Here is a 14,868-nt window from a genome sequence, read left to right as displayed (position 1 = left end):
TGAAAATCCTTAAATTGTGTATCTTTTTGATTGACCCATAGCAGTTAATTTTCCAGAGGCAGGCTACCTTGTAATGGGTCTTAGTGGAGTACAGGAATGATTAATTTCTGGGGTATATGGTATGGAGATCCTTGTCTGAATAATCAGAAGTGTGATGAAAACTTGACTGAAAACATGATTTTCAGGAAGGTGTAAGATTGTTAATGGGCAGTAGTGCACCGTTGATGTATGCACTTGCACAATGCACATATATCCCTCTAAATCAAGGCCAGCTTCCTTTCTGAATGCTGAGTGGAGCATATCTCACGCAACACTCTGAGGCAGTGCTGAGAAATTACATGCTGCAGCCAAGTTTTGTTTTATGTCCTTTGAAACATCAGTGCGTGGATGCACGCATTGCACAAACGTCCCCGGGGTGTATGTAGGTTATCAGTGAGATAACCTCAGCTGAGCCCTAGCACTACAAGTGTTTTGACAGGTGTGGCTGCATGGTTGTGACCGCTTCTGATTGCATCTCAGCTTTACAGCTTCAAGTGGAAAATGTCAAAAAAATACCAATTCTCACTACATTCTGCAGTACAAGTTTGCGTTAATCTCTGCGCGTGGGCTTGCTGGCTGTGAGCGGAGAGAAGGATGCACCAGCAGATGTATCGACAGACTTTCTTGTGTATGCGTTTTGTTTATGAAGAATGATGACTTGAAATCAATATGCAGATCAGGAGTGCTCTGAGTATCTAAAGAAAATCCTTTGACTGTGCTATATCTGCATCATCGCAGCAGTTGTGTTTATTAACAAAAATAAGAGGAGGATGCAAATACTATATTTGTTCAGATTGGAAAGGAACTTGGGGGTTGGACTAGATGACCTTTAAAGGCCTCTTCCAACCCAAACTATTCTGTGATTCTATTCTATGAATTTGGGGATGGAGTGCTAGAGAACAGGGGAACCGTTCAGTGCTGAAGGGGAACTTTAAATTTATTTGGTTGGAAATTTGAATCTCTTCTGGATGACTTTAACAGTTAAGCTCTAGAGCAATAGGCTCACTTCAGCTCATCACCTTCTAAGTGCTTGGGTTCCACTGGGTGCTCTTAAGTCCTATAGAGGCCCATAAGGTTCAGCTATAGTCATAAGAGTTCACTGAGAGTAACAAAGACTGAGGAGTGGGAAACTTTCTGACAGCACTATCTGTGTTTTTAAAAGAACTGTCTAAGAAAATAAACTTGAAATTAATTTGAGTTATTCCCTTGATCAGCGACGCTAGTTTCTCTACTAATTCTTTTGTATATAACTAGAATGCAATCTACCAATAAAAGCTCCTTTTTATTATTATTTTGAGGTTTATTTTGATGGATTATGTTTCTAGGTAACTGTTGAAGGTTATTTCTGGGAAATGCTGCCAGAATACTTATTAACATGTGACTAGACCCAGGTAGAATCCCTTTTGAAAATTCAGCTGCTCTGTGCATCCTCAGTGAGGGGCAGTGACTGTGCTGACGTGTGCGAGTCCTCCCAGTTCCCTGCCCACGCTGGGCCTGGAAATAACTCTGTCAATAGTAGAAATGGCACAGCAGGAATGACTCGCTGGATGTGCCCAATTCCATTTGTCTAAATGAGCTGTGATCTTGGATTTAACATGCTGTTTCATAGCTAAGATAAGAGGCACATGAATTAGATTATTGTTGGAAAAAAATAGAGAGGTGCTGATATAAATACTTCTGTGAGAAGTTTAGCAGAGCATTAGCAAGTCTTTTTATATTTATAAACAGCAGTGGTCAAAGTAGTATCCTGCAAAAGACGCTTTCCACATGATACTAACTCAGTCATTAAAAAAGCATGGATCAGATTAAGAAGTGTAGGGCTTTTTTTTATTTGCCTTTGAGTCTTCAGATGTCAGTGCAAGCTTTAATCGGCAGCTGTGCTGGCAAGCACCTACCGTGTGAAATGAAAGTGGCGGATGTGGGCAGAGATGCTTCTGTGTGAGTGGCCTTGGGGCTCCCCAGCACCCCGGGAGGTTACTGCCCCACAGGTACTTGCCTCTCGGGGATTATATGAGCACCCTTGTCCCTTTCGTGGATGCATGAGCAGCAGCCAAGGGTGTCCCTGTGGTTTGTGGAGCTGAGGAGACGTTCAGCGGAGGGGCAGTTGCATGGATGGTGGAGGTGGGTGCCCAAGAGCACTGCAGCACCTGAGCTCTAGCAGAAGAAATATTACAAGGCTTACGATATCAACGGCTGGCAGCTGACTATTGACTGTAAGGTCTCCTAGGTAGTTGTTTGATGCCATTCTTTCAGGTGGACTTTTAAAATAGTGCTTTCGCTCCCTTCTGGTTGTTTCCTCTGCAGGTGGAGTAAACTTCTTGAGCCATTTCTCTTTTGTTTCAAGTCAGCCTTTTGGTCTGTGCTTTCCATTGCTTTGAGCACCCTACTGTGTTTCCTGAGGCTCAGGGAAGAGGGTCTGAGGGAGGTATAGTGATAGTGAGCATTAACATCTCAAAGTTTTTTACGTGTATACTTAATATGCAAAATGTCATCTGTTGTTGATTGACCCCAGCATTGATTTTGCTGTTTTGTCAGAGGCAGTGATGAGCAGTTCTCTCCCTCCCTGTGCTCTGAGGGCACGGATGCTCAATTTTGGCCTGGTATCAGTGATTTCATTGTGAGGAGGCAGAAGCAGCAGGGCATGGAGTTGTGCCTTTGCAGGATCGTGGTGGGTGGAGCACTACTGCTCTGCAAAGCTGAACTTCCAATAACCTGGAGGGAAGGGACTGTCCCAGCACTCTGACTGTGCTGGAGGGACTTCTTAGTGCTCACGTCTGGGTGGATGGCTGTTTTCTGCAGGCTGTGGTCAGGGAAAAGGCATATTCCCTGGACAGGATGGCAGGAAGTGCAGGAGGTGGAATAGCAGGAAGCAGTTTCATGATCCCGAGCTACTGCTGGTGGAAAAACTGTCTTTCCTTTTTAAATCTGGACTTGTTCTGTGTTGGCAAGGATTGTGTTTAATGTCGTGGTACATTCAGTGCAGTACCTGCTGTCTCTCTAGACAGCTGTGCTTAGTCTTACCATTATCACCATGGCTGTTTACTAGTGATAAAGGACAAGCTGGGAGGACTAGGATCCTGATACTTGGGAACTGGGCAATGCTTTCATTTGGGTTTGTCTCTTGTAACAGAGATAGTCAAGGCAATGTGTGGATCTGCTTCCTTGAAGACCTAAAATATGCTTTTATTGACTCCTTGGGCTTTGTGAAATCATGATGGAAGAATGCAGCAAAACCATTGGGAAAACTTCCCCTCTCCACTTCTTAGTGGTGTCTTAATAGCTGCCTCTTATGAATTGAAATAGCTCCCTGTGCCATTCCCTTTCTTTTAAATATAAGCTATCCTGTATTATGAATAAATACGTTAACTTAATAGTACAGTTGCTTTAGATCAAGTGGCTCTGTTGCTTGTAGCTCTGGGAGGTATTCTGCCCACCAGAGACACGGCAATGTGCTGGTGTTGCATGGTCTGTGCTGTGGCCATCTGACGTTGGTCTTCCTCTCATGGAAAAGGAGGATTTGGGTAACTGACCTTACACTAGCAGCCTTTCATAACTCTGCATGCCATGCTGATTTAAGGGCAAGTGGCAGTTCTCCAGCTCCTTTCACGAATACCATGTACATGCCCTGACTGTGCCGCGTACCGGCTTTCCCTGCCTGCAGAGTCTGCCTCTTTCCCTCTACTGTATCGAAGCCTGGCATAAAAGTGGAGCTTGGGTGACTGCAGGCTGCCTGCTGGTTTTGGCAGCCTTGAGTCTGAGTGAGTGTGAGGTGTCACCTGGGCTACTCTCAACTAACCCCTGAGCTAATGGATGCTGCTTCCTGACGTAAAAGCAGATGAGATACTCTAGCCAGGGGCTAAGCTACATCAAGCTGCGCTTTCAGAGTTTAAGCTGATTGCAGATCTCTCATAAATAAATCTTTCTGTATTAATAAATAAATGCTTGCAATAGTTGCTTTATTATAGTGCACAGAAGCTTTCAGAAAGAAAAATTTCCCGAATGAGCCATTTCTGCAGTCTCTGCTGACTTTTAAAGATTGGTGTCATTAATTGAATTCTGCCTCTTCCATTAGAATGGAGTGTGTGCTCTTCACTTGCATGTGGGAAGAGGTAAAATATTCAGAGCTTCTTGCATTGCTTCTGTGGCAGTCGGCTTACCAGGTTGTTCTGGGGAGAGTGGGCAGCCTTTTGATGTGATTATCTTATACTTGGGTCTCTGACAGCGGGAAGGTTTCCCTGCTGAAGCTCAGGTAGTGGTTGTTGGTTGGCTGTGGAGACCTGGCTAGGTGTCTGCTGCTGACTCATTCTTCCTGCAGAATTTCTCTTAGAAGAAAAATACATCATCTGTCTGTTACTAGAAGCTGGATTCTTCTCTCTGTAGGGAATGATACTTGTTGGAAATCGATCTCACTTAATCAAAAGCATTGTGAATATAATAATTAAGATCTGCTTAGCTTCTACACTTGATCAATGAGGAGGCAATAGCTTGTTCTTTCAAACTGCTTTGTCTTTTGAAAACAATCTTACGAATGTTACATAAATGCTGTATTGCAGCCCGCCCTTATTAGCCACTGATTAGAGGGTCCTTTGTGAAGTGTTGTCTGTTTCTGACATAATTTAATTAATATGGAACCAGTAAAATTCCTATGGAAACAAAACACGAGCAAATTTAATACCAGATAAATGTGTGTTCTGGGCTATGAAAGTGAACACAAAACTAATTTCCTAATGGGTCCGCTAGAAGAACAAACAAATGTACAGAGACATGGTTGTATGCCTCAGCTAGAAATGTATGTTTGTGGATATAATTAAACTTTAGTTAATAACATATTGTCCTCAGTCTTGGCGAAGAACTGTACTTGGGCTGTGGCTACGTGTGCAAAGCATTTTTACTAGATTAACTTCTCCGTACAGCATGGTCTAGAGCTTTCAAAGCACTTGCAGATCTTGGGTGGCTGGCCTGCATTTCGGCTCATTCCTTGCATAGCTCAGAGACCATCATGAACCATTTCCCCACAGACAGATGCTGGAGAAATGGGCGACTGTCCCTGTCGCTGACCTGCTGTAGGAGGCAGTGGGCTAGCTGGAGAGACAGTCTTAAGTGTGAAGGTGATGCTTCATGATTCACTTTTTGCATTGCAAATCCTGTTTCGTAAGTAAGCTGCTTCCACTGAGGCATTAAATGATTTATTATCTCTCAGAGCTTTTCTTCACCCTGGAAAAAACCAAAAGACAATCGGTGTTTTTAAAGCTCTGTGCTGAACATTATATGATTAAGTTGTAATTTTGAAGTGACGCATTTGGGCATATAATTTTCAAGATCATCTTTGGTTTCAGGGACCATAAATACTGGTTCCAGCTATAATGAAGTGCTGTGCTACTTACTATGTTCCTATCATTGTGTGTGTCTTTTGTTTAAATTATTAAATCACAGTGACTATGGCCATAATAATGTGGTTGTTTTATGTCTTGGTACAGGGGAAAATAATTTTATTTAGTTGGAATAATGTAATTGTAACATGCCTCTGGGTTTGAGTTAAAGGGGGAGGTGGTGCAGGTGGCTGGCAAGATAGTGCTTGTTCTCTTGATGATTTTCTGCAGCAAATTCCACTGCCATGCAGTGGCAGCACATCTGTTTTTAATGGAACAACTTGTGAGCAAATACCGGGATGTTTATGATGACAAGGAAAGCAGTAGAAAAATAGAGGTTATAAAATCCCACTTGTTAAGGGTAGCAACATGTGTAATTGGCTCAGTCAGGTGCATCTCAGGGGAGGAGGTGTAGATCCGAGATGTGTCTGTGCGACTGCCCGAGCCCGTAGGGGCAGAACGCTTCAGTTCTTCGCACCTCTGAAAGCCGTCTGTAGGAGAAGCAGCTGTCTGCCTTGGGTGGTTTTAGGAGACAAAGTGTCTGGGAAGGACTTGAAGATCCTCTGATGCAAAATGCTCTACAGATAAAGTATTTATTTCCCCTTTTGAAGGAAAAAGATATGTGATGGTATCCTGAATCAGGATGACTGTACCTATTCAGATATAATTTGATAAATTAAGTATAAAGGCCCAGTGAATGACCTGCTGTAAAATACAAGAGTGCCTGAATTATCTGTGCTTTAAATCTTGCTCCACATCTTTGTATTTCCTGCTCGTGCTGTTCATTAGTCTCCCATGCCCTGTTTTTTTGGGCTGATAATGGATAGCTAAGTGGTGCAGGCTAAAAAGAGAATTTCTGTATAAATAAAGCATCGTGCTTTCCTCTGCATAAAGTGTCTTGTGGATATGGGGCAGAAACCCTTCTATCTTTCCCTCCCTTTGTGTTTGTAGCGGGGCCCTGGAATGTATTAGTGCTCTTTAAGTATCCCTTCGAAGGCCAGTTTAGTAAGGCATCCCTTCCTCCCCGTGAAACCTTACACTTCTGTGGCTGCAGCACAGACTGTGGTTTCTTTCCAAATGAATCATGAGGGTTTTACAAGCTGTAAAACTTCTCTGGAGAGCTTAAGGGTGTGACCAGCTTACAAGCATGGATGAAGTATTTTTTTTATTTTTACTTGTTTTTTTAATGTTCTGATTCAGGGCTGAATATATCCTGAATATCTCATGCTCATGCCAGCAGGAAATTTTTTTTTCCTCCTTCAGATGGGATGCAGCACAATCCCAGACTCTTGCTGCAGCTGCCCGCAAAGCTTTGCTGGGACTCTTGAGGACTGGGTGTAGGAAGCGATAAAACTTCATTAGTGTTAGTTCCTTTAGTCTATGTAAACTTTTTATGTGGAATAAGTTGATGCACTTGGAGGATGAAAGTTGCCCATTCCTCTGTCTGGGCTTTGCTTAAGGAAAATGTATCTTGCTCCCTCTCTTAGCTCTTTGCTCAGCCCAGGGGTGCTGCTCAGTTCCTGTGGAGGCTGATCTGGGCAGCCAGCTTCGTCCAAGCCGCTTCTCTCCCGATCGGTTTGACCTGGCATTCCCTGTCGAGGAGTGTGGTGCAAGAGCCCTGCGAAGAGGCCGGTGGGTTGGGCAGTGCTTGTTCCCTCAGGCTCCTCGCCGTGCCCGGTGAGCTCTTCTGGCAGTGGGGTCTTATGGCTGGAAGGCTTTGCTTGCTGGCGTGCGCTTGCTCCGCTGCAAATGCAGCGTTGAGGTATGTGATGTGCCGTCCTGCTCTGTCATCACCTGTGCTTGGAACGTGTGAGCAGTCCCAGGCAGAGCTGGCACATGCTCTCTTGTCTGGAAATTAGAGGGGAATCTTTTTTCTTTTTTTTTTCTTTTTTTTTTTTCTTTTCTCTGGCATATGCCAAGGGTAGGTGGTTCAGGAGAATACCTGGCACAGCATGATGGCAACTTACCCAGCTGCCCTAACGGGATGCTTTTGCCAGGAGCCTTTGGAACTGTTCTTGGTGTAAATAAAATACTTGTTACAATAAATAAAACTAAATGAATATGATTACCATGAGTCTCTGGCTGCACCTTACATGGTCAGCGTTTATTCCTTTCTCGCTCTGCAGGCAATTAATGGAAAAAGAGGGGACCATCAGTGTGCGCAGACATCAGCCAGGCAGCATGAAGGCTCATAATAACTTTCTTCTAAGATAAAAGGGATATTTTTATGGTCTGAATTTATTATTTTACTTCCCCCTGGTGGGAGAGAATTACTGGTGATGGTAGTTGGTAGACTAGCTCCTGTTGGGAAGCACTGAATGGAGGAAGGATTTATTGAAGGAAATGTGCGGCAAATTCCTTGATAAGCACTTTTTTTCCTTATTTAAAGAGGCTGTTTATAAATAAGAGACCATTAGCACCCAGGAGGTAATTTTTGTTGTAGCAGTACCTTATTGAATGAAAGCTTGGTAGTCTGTTTCTGGATGGTGGCCTCAGGAACAACCCCTAGATGATACCGTACCTAAGCTTCTGCCCCCCCCCCCTCCTTTTTTCTTCTTTAAATGGAGGTTGATGCAGCTCCTTCCTATGTAGTTTAAAGAACAGCTTGGTGAAGTACATGTCAGCATTTGAATTATGTTTTTCATTTACTGTAGCCAATTCTAGTACTCTCATTCCCAGGGTTTCTAGAAGGTTTCTTGACAAATCTTGCCTCTCACCCCCTGCAACCCAGAGAAAAAAACCCAAGGGCTCCTTTGCATGCTGCCTGGCTGCTTTGCCTCTCTCTCTGATACTGGTAGAGAAATTCAGTGATTTTTGCAAAGGCTACTAAAATCAGGGGGGTAAGAACTATGCTGTAATGAGTCCTGGTCAGGTTACTGCCCACAGCTCTCCCTGTACTAAGGAGCAGTCAGAACTCATCAGTGTAAAACCTTCCACACCAAGGGAGTAAACAACACAGATTAACTGGTAAGGGATACTAAGCACACTGCATCCCTTATGTGAAGTGGTTTTGTTACTTCTGGCTTGAATACTGACCTAATACTAATAATCCTATATTTAAACTGCCAAATTTTCCCCGTAGTAGCAGTTAAGAGATAGGAGAGAGAAGCGTATGGCAAAGATTGAGGATCATGGCTAGAATAGAGTACCTGTTTGGTTTAAAATAATCCTTCATGTGCTCAAAGAAAGGGTAATGTGTTCCCAGCTATCTCCACCCTAAAGTCTTTAGCTATTGCTGCAGGACGGCTAATGCAAAACCTCTTTTTGTGGGGGGAAAAAAAGAAGGTGAGGAAGGTCATGTGTATTTTGCATCTTCCCCCTTTTGCCCTCCCTCTAGGTAAAGCATGTTTGGGCTAGAGTACACTGAGCTACCCAGGTGCAGAGGATATTATGGCTTCTCCATATTGCTTGCCCTAATTTTAGCTACACTCTACACGGTTCATGCCAATACTCACCCACTTGCATTTGCACTTTCGGTAGCAGTCATTACACAGTGTGAGCTTCACACATGTGCCGCTCCTCCTGGAGCTCAGCTGGCAGCGCAATTTGTATTCCCCACAATAAAATAGTGGGGTTTGCGTGGGTATGGACTGGTGGGAGGATGCTCACATCTGTGAACGTGTCCCTACGGAGCACTGCTGTGCTGTGCTTGTTGCAGCCTGTTGGAGGCGATTGGATGGGAGGAAGGGGAAGAGAGATCTGTAATTCCCTTCTGCTTTTCATTGAAGTGGAGAAATGGCTCTGCATTGCATGTTATGTTCTTTCATGCACTTTCACTGTGAGAGGACTCCCAGTCCAATTTGTCAAGGCAGAGGCTTTACGCGAGTCCAAATGCACTTGACAATAGTCTCTCTGCTGTCAAAACCTCTCCTCCTCCTGTGATAAAAACAAAGCTCCTGAGTAACGCTCCTCTCCTTCCTTCCTGTGACTCTTAAGAAAGATCAGGCATCCCGGAGTTGTTCTGGAGAGGAAGTTTTGTGCTGTATGCAAAGCGCTTACCCATTTTCCATTTAAAATTTGACAGACCAGTGCATTCAAAACAAGATAGCTAGAGAAATTATTTGGATTTATGCTTTCTTTAATTGGACTGCATAAGATTTTATTTACTGATAGTGTCCAAAGGGAGCTGTCGAAATATTGCAGAAAGAGTGAATGTGTCCATTGTGGTAACGTGCTTTTGATAAATGCATTATGGCATAATTACAAAGTCAGGAAGAAGCCTTAATTACTGTTATGAAGCCATTAGAGTTTAAAGCAGCAATCTGAGCTCTTGTTGCAATTGTGTTTTATATTTCTTCACCGAAGACTTCAGCACAGAAAAAAGTGCTTGTTTTAGAGAATATTTTATGCCTTTTATTTCCTTTGCCTTTTTAAAATGGTGCAGAAGTGACAGTGGGTGCTTGAATATGATAGCAGTGAGCTCCATGGATTCGTGTAAATAAAAAAAATACAAAAATACAACTTTTACACTAAGCACATACTGCTCCCGTTGGCAGGGAAGCCAGTGCCGTATGATCTGCTGACTGTTTTCTCCTGTTACCCATACCTATATAGCATAGGAAATTGCTGAACTTGATTCTCTCATTTAAAAAAAAAAAGACAGGGGTGGGGAGAGAGGATGGGATTGGTCTCCAGGAGTCTTGTGTAAAGCTTCCTCTGGGGCTGGGGAAGGAGAAAGACTGGTCTTGGGAGCTTTTTATTAATGAAAATTGCCTTGGGAGATCAGTCAGTGTTATAACCTACGCGTGGGGTCAACAAATTGTCCGTCCCTGGAAGCCTCTGCTTTCCGCATCAGCTGTTCCCCGCAGCGCAGGGAACAGCCTGCGCCGGCTCGCGTGGGGGGCTCTTGACAGCGACCACAAAGCAATTTATTTGGTGTTGACGATTCTTATACCAAAAATGTGTGCAAAGAAGGAGCTTAGTTTTCAGGTGTTTATTATCTTTTTATCTTTTAAATTATTCCGAGAAGGACTGTTTAATGCTCAAGTCACCTGGTTTTAGTGCTTTGTAGATGTTCTTTGAGTCTGGTAGTTTGTAATGGATGTTAATTTAATACAGTGAACTTTGTAACCCTCCAGGATATAAGCATCTTAATTTAAAAAAAAAAAAAAAAACCAAAACTGACAAAAATGTAAATCAAAGGTTAACAGGCATAACGACGTGGAGGTATTGTTTGCTCAGTTGTTAAATTGATACTGTGCTGCTTTCTTAAATGGAATATTTCTTTAGTGACAGGAAGGTTACGTACAAGTTGTACTGTTAGAGAAAGGAGGGATGAACCTTACTTACTAATGTTTTTCTAAAGCTGATTGCTTAAAATAATTGCAGGTACAACATGGTAGTGCTGGTGCTTTTTATGGCAGCTGTGGGAAGCAGCTGGTTGGTTTGGGGCCCCATCAGCAACACTGTCAGCTGCCTGCGGGCACCTCATTTTCACACGGGGTTCAAACTGCCTCTCACTTGTCCTCAGTCTGGGCTCTGACTCTTGGCTGTTTCTAGAGAGCGGGAAGGCCCTTTGCTCGTAAGCTTTTGGTTAAGAAAACAGCAGTTGAAAGAGCCCTACCCAAGAACAGGCATGTTCTTGGCATGCCAAACCTTCCAGCGCAGTCAGGCTGGGAGGGTGATGGCCTTCGTGTCTTGTCTTGTGGGTTGTCTGCGTCTTGGGCCGTGTTGCTCATGACGAGTCTGGGATTCAGCCTCTCCACAATTTGAGAGAGCTCTGAATGTCTGCTCAGTATGTTGGAGCAGTTTTGTCACTTGGCAAAAGTGTGTTTATCTTTGCTGTGGGACAAGATCTAGTGTGGCTTTATGAAGGCTGTGCTCTTAGACCGTTTTACTGGTTTGATTCAGTTATCAGTAATTTAAAAAAAAAAAAAGACAACAAAAAACCCCCCAAATCACACAACTCCCCCCAAACACTTAACTATTCCAAGGCTGTATGTTTGGGTTTTTTTTTCCTCTGTGTGCTTTCAGATACTGAGCTGGGGAAGGTGATGATGATAAATATTACTGCCTTGTTTCTGAAAGCTGTTGGGTAAGATCTCTCACTGCAGCATCTGAAGCATTACTGGAAATATTATGAACTGTTATAACAACATCTTTGGTGTAATTTTTCTTTTCCAAAAGTCTTTCCCTTCTCTCTATTTCTGGGTAGAAGACACTAATTAGCAGGGAGATTCAGGTGTCAGCAGATGTGCCAGGCTCTTGAATCATGCAGCAGCCAGCGAGTGCTGAGATGTTGCCCTTCCCTTCAGATAGCAACATTAATTCTCAGAGTACACTGGTAGTGCTGCTGCAGTTTTCATTATGTTTGCGTATTTCCAAACTTAAAATGCTTCCAGTTATGACGTTTGTCCCGATTGACTGTTCGTTACAGGCTTTGGTGTTCTAAAATTTGGGTTGACTTCTTGAAGTCTGGCATACAGCATTAAAATTCTCGGAGTGCTACATCTCTATAAAGTGACAACACTCCAGATTAAACCTAAGCACTACTACTCCCAAAGAGATAGGCTAAGTATTTTTTCCTCTCTAGAGTACTCTACTCTGAATAGCTCTACAATTAAAATTGATATATCTTTACTTGGTTAATCTAATCCTTCTTATTTCCTCTTTGTTTCAAATTTGCGTAGTTTGGGCCAGTTCATGCTTCAGAGATCTAATTTAAATGAAGTTCTACAGCTATAAGCTTGTATATCTATTAATTGGTTAAGGTGAAGCTCTAAAGAACCGCTTGAAGTGTCCAGAGAAATTTAACAAGATGACTCCCTCGCTTTCCATGTCTGCTTCTGCCCAGGCACGGTCCTCTTGGGTTGTCATTGTTCCAGCCCGTCTTACCAGCCTTCAGCATCGCCCATCCTAAAGTGCGTGTGTATTTGTTTATCAAAGGATTTGGAGGTGTTGTCTAACTTGCAGTCTGGTGCTGTTCCACGGTTTTCTGGTTCATTAAAATTTTCACCAGAAGGTGCCAGGAGTTACTGCAGTGCTCTTGCTGGATTTGGGTTTCCATGGGCCGGTTTGAGGGTAGGTGCATGTCTGATGGGGGCTCCCTGGCTTGTCCCTGCCCCAGCAGGGGGATTTTAGCCGGTTCAGCTCTGTCCCTTGCAGAGTTCCCTGGGAAGTGTTTCACCCCAGCTACACACACATGCTAGCAGATACTGAAACCTGCCATTTGTCTTCAGGCATTTGGGGCGAACGCCAACAGAAAATGGCACAGAGGACTAAAAGTAAATTGGCCTTCTAAAATCCTTTCAGCTTTAAGTATTACAGATATAATTAGAAACACAGGCAAGGATTATTATCCTATAAGTGCCTTTCTGGTCTGTTCTGCTTTTGTAACCTTTCTTTTTTCATCTGTCATTTTGTCTTGCTGCGTTGTTTCTCCTTGCAGCCTGGCGTCTCCACCATCATGTCCCATTGCTGCCTTAAAGCTTTGCACTGAGTCTCTTTGCTTTTCCCTTCTATTTACGTCATAGCTGTTGTCTTTTGGCTCTGCGTTGGTGTTCCCGTGAAGCCACCATCATTCAAACAAATAGGTAGTTCTTATTGCTGCAAGAAAATTAAGTGTTGCCCTCTACAACTGCTCTCTCCCCAGGCTGCACATCTTTCTCCTCTGCTACTTGGTAGATTCATTTTTTTTATTTTAAATTGCCTCAGAAGTGGAAAGTTGAAGCTTTGTGTAAATTGGTCCCTGTAGGTGCCAAGGTGGGAAGCAGAATGGGTCAGTTGGAGCAGGGGTGCAGTTCCACGCTGGGAAACCTGCTGTCAGGCAGGAGCTGCCTGCAAGTCACTGAGAAGGAGAGGTGCTGCTTTCCTGTAAGAACGCACCCCAGTTTGCCCAGGGATTGCTGTCATTCGTCTTGATGTCCTCCTACACTCGGCAGAACTGTCCCCCAGTGGACCTTCAAGTTCAGCACAGAAAATACTGTGGAGTCTTTTGCAGCTGCTTCTGTCCCGGCTCTGTCCATAGTCGGTTGCAGGCAACGCTGTAAGTCTGTGAGGCTTGGTCTATTCTGAAAGGCTTTTTGGCAGAGCCATCTCACTTAGGGGAGAAGTATTGTTTCCACCATTGCTGCCCAGTTTGACAGTTAACTTTGATTAGGAGTGTGCAGTTCTCAGCCAGCAGGCTCCCCTCTGCTTGGGGGGTTGCCTCTCCCTACCCTGACCAAAAAAAACCCCAAACAAACAAAAACCCTACTCAAAAAGAGACCTTGAGTGGGAAGGGGATGTGCCGATCTGCCCCTGGAAGTGTACCTGAGCTCAGATGGCAAAGCCCTTCCCTGTTGCGCACTGTGGTATCCGGGAGCTGGCGAACCCAGGAGAGGAATCATCTGATGCGGTGTGAAGGTGCTGGTCTCCAAAGACCTTTGTTCAGGATCCTATGGCTTTTCCTCCTGAAGGTTATCACCTCAGGCAGGACTGTGAGTGCGAGTTGCTCTCTGTAGTGTCATTTTATATATGCGCTTATATATATGCTTGTGTCAGTGTTTAGTGACCACTGAAGATGCTCAGCAGCTCCAAGACTGGGGTCCAACGCATGTTGGCTTGGGCACCCGGGAAGGAGTAGCAGCTACCTGTAAAACAAACAAACCCCCCAAAAATACTCACGCTTGTTATTTCTCAGATACAACTGAGATGTTCAGCCCTGCCCAAAGGGAAATCGATGGTGTGTTTGGACTCCCTGTTGCTTTACGTGTATGTGAGTGTGTTTATTTTATTTAAGGAGTTGGTACATAATCAGTCTGAAAATTAACTGACTGCCTGTTGACTTGTCACCCTGTGAATGAAAACACATTGCTTGTAATTTGTTTGACATTATTCTGTCCTGTTGTCAGGCTTCTAATTACATTTAGAACATAACCCAGATGTCTGTCTGTCTTCTCCTGTCTCTTTTTTTCTATTATTATTATTATTTATCTTTTTGTTGTGAAACATGTAAGGAAATATTTCTCTGAAGTGATGGAAGTCTGTTTGCTCTGCTGTCTTTTCAGGAGATGTATCTCTTAAAAACTGCGTTCCTTTTAAAAGAAGGTGTCAGCTTTGGCATCCAAAATTGCCAGTCCCTTGTGACTTTGGATCAACCTTCTGCATGTTTTAAGGGCATTGAAACATGTCTGTATCGACATTAAAATGTTTCTCTAGATACTGCTTTCTAAAAATGATCGCATTCCCCACCTTCTTTATTTTTAGAGACGAGATAAATTGCTTGTCCTTTCAGAAGATTAAAATATTAATGTATTTAAATATAACAATGAAAGAGAGGCGAGGCACAAGGGGTTGCCCTTTCAGAACGTGCACAAATGAGCAATTTTTTATTGAATCCATTGGATAAGCATGTAATATTCCTTGCCAAGATTGGCTTTTGGTAATTAGCGAAGGAAAACTCAAGCTGCTCAGTGTGAGGTTTTATTGCTCAAAACCTATCTTGTAACTTGGATTTTCCTAGATCCACAAGCTTTTAAGC

The sequence above is a fragment of the Phaethon aethereus genome (assembly GCF_964289735.1).
Source record: "Phaethon aethereus genome assembly, chromosome: 17".
Lineage (NCBI taxonomy): Eukaryota > Metazoa > Chordata > Aves > Phaethontiformes > Phaethontidae > Phaethon > Phaethon aethereus.
This window is presented reverse-complemented; position numbering follows the sequence as displayed.